Genomic DNA, 4985 nt, shown 5'->3' with positions numbered 1-4985 from the left:
TAATCTTTGCACAATCTATAAAGCACAGGGAAAGTTGTGCCCGGGATGTTGTTGTTGTTGTTGTAGCGGCTACAACAACCCCGCCCAGATCGGTTGGTATCTCAGTCGTTGTCGTCAAGTTCCACTAACGGCAACCCTAGGAAGCGTGCAGCTTCTGTGGGATCTGTCCACAGGGACAAGGCCGTTAGGGTTGTCGGGTTTTCCGGGCATGCGAAGAGATGGTTCGAGTCATGTGGGGTCTCTCCGCATGCCGGACATTCGTTCGGCACATCCTCATTCAACCTACTCAAGTAGGAGTTTAACCTGCTGCAGTAGCCGGAGCGAAGTTGAGCGAGTGTAGTGCGTGTCTCCCGAGGCAGATGAAGCTCTGTCTCGCCTATGTCCGGGGGTGGTATGCCTAGAACGGCATTCACAGGTCTAGAGTCTACATAACTCGAGACTGAGTCCCTGTGAATGCCGTTCAGGGCCTGTCTGTACGCTGCCGGGTCCAGAGGTTGCTTAATGAACCTCTGGACTTCGTCCGTCAGTTCATATAGATGCCTTCTGACGTGCCTAGGCGAGGGCTCCTCTGCAAGCAGCTGTCTGTTTGGGTGGCCACTTCTGTGGCTCCCGATCAGGAACTGCTTGCAGAGCATTATATTATGCTCCTTAACTGGAAGCATATGCGCCTCGCCGTGCAAGTGGTGTTCAGGCGACATCAGGAGGCATCCCGTCGCTGTCCTAAGTGCCGTATTTTGTACCGTCTGTAGCTTCGTCCACTGCGTCCTACTAGTCCCTGGCGACCACACTGGCGCTGCGTAGTTCAAAACCGGCCGGCCTATTGCCTTGTATGTTGCCAGCAACGTTTCTTTGTCTTTGCCCCAAGTACTGCCGGCTAGCGACTTGAGGACCTTGTTGCGGCTCTGTACTTTATTGACAATAGCGGTTGAGTGCGCAGAGAAGGAGAGCAGGCTGTCGAATGTTACTCCGAGTATTTTGGGGTTATTCACCGTCGGAATTGGTGTGTCATCGACGTGAATCCCCAGCGGTAGCCTGACCTCCTTCGTCCAGGTTGTGAACAGGGTCGCGGAGGATTTCGTAGGGGAGAGGGCTAGACACTTTGCAGTGAAGAAGCGAGAAAGTTCGGAGAGATAGCCGTTTACTTTCAAACACAGGTCATCAATTCCATTCCCAGTCGCCATGATCGAGCAGTCGTCGGCATAGGAGACAATCGAGACTTCCTCTGGTGGTTGAGGGAGCTTTGAAATATAAAAGTTAAACAGTAGCGGGGAAAGGACACCACCCTGAGGAACCCCCTGTTTTACTTTTCGCTGCTTACTCGTTTTGTCTCTAAATATTACCGACGAATGTCGACCACTCAGATAATTTGCCGACCACCGTTTGAGCTTCTGTGGGAGAGAGGAGGCCTCTATATCTTCTAGCAGCGTGGAATGGCAGACGGTGTCAAACGCCTTTGACAAGTCCAACGCTACTAGAATCGTTCTCTCACAGGGACGGTTGCGGTTAAGGCCACGAGTTATCTGAGTGTTTATGGCGTTAAGTGCTGTTGTTGTACTGTGCACTTTACGGAAACCATGCTGATGCTTCGCTGGGGTCAGGTGGTTTGTGTAGTACGGGAGTAGCAAGGCCTCGAGTGTCTTCGCTACCGGGGAAAGGAGTGTAATCGGACGATACGAATCTCCTTTGTTGGCGGGTTTCCCCGGTTTGAGCAGTGGGATCACTCTCCCCACCTTCCAGATGTCTGGGATGATGAGAGTGGCCATTGACAGGTTGAGGACCTCCGTTAGGTACGCTACCCCCGCAGGACCCAAATTTTTCAGCATCAGCATGCATATTCCGTCGGGACCCATGGCTTTGGAGGCTTTCGCCTTCCCGATGGCCACCTGAACTTCACCGCAAGTGAAAGCAAGGGGGGCACAAGTTGTTGGCAGTTTGTGCAGCCTTCTGGTCACTCGACGCTTGGCTTTGTCTACCGGAGAATGCAGTATGAACTGCCGGCTAAAATAGCTCGCGCATCGCTCCGGGTCCGACGAAGCATGGTCGCCGAAGGAAATTTCGACTCTGTCGTCGTGCTTCGTCGGATTAGACAATGACCTCACGGTTGACCAAAGCTTGCTCACACCAGAGGTGAAATTACAAGTTTTCAGGTGCTCCTCCCACTTCTTCCGCTTATGTACGTTTACAAGTTGCCGAATCTCCGCGTTGAGATCCCTGATACGGGGATCTCCGGGATCGGCCTGACGAAGGCTATCACGCTCATCATCTAGAACAGCCGCTTCGGCAGGGAAGTTTGGACGTGGGTCCGATATACGTCCTGCCGGTATGAAGCGAGCTGCAGCAGCAGTGATAGCCCTGCGGAACTTACGTTCTCCGAGATGGACGTCGGTTGGTGTGGGGAGCGCTGCGAAGGTGTTTTCAGTAAACTCCGCGTAACCTTTCCAATCAGCTTTGGAAAAGTTGATATAGGTCCGGTGTTTGGCGGAGGCAAAGTCGGTTGGTTTCTCAATCGAGATGACTATGGGTAGATGGTCTGATGCTAGAGTAAGCATAGGTCGCCACGTTATGCTGTTTATCAGACCAGCGCTGACTATTGTAATGTCTGGCGAGCTACTGCAGTTACCCATAATCCTGGTGGGTGCGTCGTCGTTCATTGTGCAGAATGTCGAATCGTCTATCTGCTCAGCCAAGTCTGTTCCCCTACGATCGTTTGACAGGCTTGAGTGCCAAAGATCGTGGTGCGCATTAAAATCACCTACTACCATACGGTTTTCACCTCTGAGGAGCGCACCTATATCAGGGTGATATCCTGCCGGGCAGCAGGTGACAGGGGGTATGTATATGTTAAATATTTCGAGCTCGACATCGCCTGACCGGATAGCGATGCCCTGACATTCTAGGGTGGTATCCCTGCGGTCGATGTCTGCTTCGATAAGACGATACTGCACGGTGTGGTGCGTGATGGACGCTAAGCCACCACCATTATCTCGCTCGCGATCTCGACGGTGCACGTTGTACCCGGCGCAATTCAACAAAGTTGAATTGCTGTGCAACTTCGTCTCTTGGACCGCAGCTATTAATATACCATGCCGACACATGAAGACGGTTATCTCCTCAATCTTGCTCTGTAGCCCGTTACAGTTAAATTGGAGGAGCTTCATGTGGTACGGGAGACGTGTCGTGATGTGGGGTGTGAGTGAGGTGTATGTTCTTGCCGCCGTTGGCTGTGTGTGCTGCTGAGGTGATTGCCGCCCTGTGGTGGTGGTGGGGGGCGTCGCAATTGACGTCTGCGACCGAGCAGCGCAACACGGGCCCTCGAAATTCCCCGTCCAATCTCGCGTGGTACGCAGACCTGAACATGCCCTAAAGTGGCACCAGCCAAGGCAGGTGTTGCACTTGACTGATGTCACATGACGGAATATTCTGGTCTGACATACCGTGCAGATTGTAGGGGGAACCAGGAGTTGTTGGCGGCGGCGTGTGGGTGGTGGTGCGGTTGTGTGTGTTATGTGGTCTGTGGTGGCTGTGGTACGGTCTGTGGTGTTATTATGTTGTTGTGTTGTGGCGACTGTGTGTGGTTGCTGTGTGAGTGTGTGGGGCTGCACGGGCGGACTTTTGTTTGCCGTGGAGGCTGCTCTGTTTGAGCAACAGGGGGCCACGTACGACGTGGTCCACTGTCTGTGCGTCCGTAGTCCCGAGCAGACCCTGAGGTGACTCCACCCCTCGCAGGCATTACACTTGACTGAGGTGGAGTTGTGGTGTAATCGTCTTCGGCATACACAGCAGGTGTATATTTCTGGCCCAGGGTTTGACTCGATGCCAGCCCTGAGTAGGAGAATGCGTAGTGAATGTTGCCCTATGGACGGACAACTTCTGAGATACTTCGCCGACCTAAACGGGGTTAGATCGCAGAAACAACAGCCCTTGGTCGGGTGAAACCCGAGTCATTCCGGTACGTAGAACCGGCTGTCGTGGGATCGTGTTGCACGCTGAGTTTCCAGTTCCACTAAAAGAGAACAATAAACCCCCTGCTGCACAGTGGTTCTAAACTGGCATTTAGTGTTCGTAATTCACTGGAGCCTTCATTTTTTTCACTTAGTTTGATACTTTTTTTATTAAAGCTTGTAATATTTGCAAGAGACCAGTTGAGCCTGATTTGTGAATTTGTATATGATTATAATAATAATAAATAAATAATGTTCCATAACAAAGACTAGTTAAAAACAATTGTGTGGTTCCCCAAAACGAAAAAATTACAAAAAAATTTTGAAATGTTATAAAAAAAGGTTCACAAAAATATTTTTTTTTTGGTTTTTAGTAAAAATTGGTTGAAAAATGAAGACTGCGGTGAATTATGAACATTAAATTCCAGCTTTGAACCGCTGACTTCGGTAAATGTATTTTGGCAGCAAAGGATGACGAAGTCCTTGAAAAGGATTTGGCTTCATTTTCGGGAATCGGTTAATTAACTGGTAAATATTTGATTTAAATTACGATATGGGTAAGGTACTTTTATCATACAAGTTGTATGCACGTATTCCCAAATAATTTTGAAAAAAATATCTTTTATTTTACATTGGTTAACGTCGTTGAAAATTTTTCGCGAAAAGTTTATCGCGATAAGCTGTTGTGAGTGATCGCGAATGGATTATTTGAATGAAAAGCAGCGAAAATTTTTTTGTCGATCGCATTCCGAATGTGAGATATGATAAATTTGTTTGCATTTTTCACTCGCGATAAAAGAATGCAAAAATAGACTTGGAATATTATCGATCGCGATAAATCTCGTAAAAGAATGAAAACGAATAATCATAAATGAGAATTTCCGAACCCTGGTTGAATCCAAGTGTTTTCCTAGTCATTGCAAATATTAATAGTATAATAACAATATTTTGGCGCATGCACCTTTGCCAAGTGTTTGGCTGAGCTTCTTCAATTTGCGGTGTGGGTCTTGATGTTGTGACAAAAAAGCCACGGACCTACAGCTT

The sequence above is a fragment of the Rhagoletis pomonella genome, unplaced genomic scaffold, assembly GCF_013731165.1.
Source record: "Rhagoletis pomonella isolate Grant_MI unplaced genomic scaffold, Rhpom_1.0 Rhpom_scaffold_00046, whole genome shotgun sequence".
In the NCBI taxonomy this organism is placed as follows: domain Eukaryota; kingdom Metazoa; phylum Arthropoda; class Insecta; order Diptera; family Tephritidae; genus Rhagoletis; species Rhagoletis pomonella.
The sequence above is the reverse complement of the archived record's forward strand: the minus strand, read 5'-3'. Positions refer to the sequence as shown.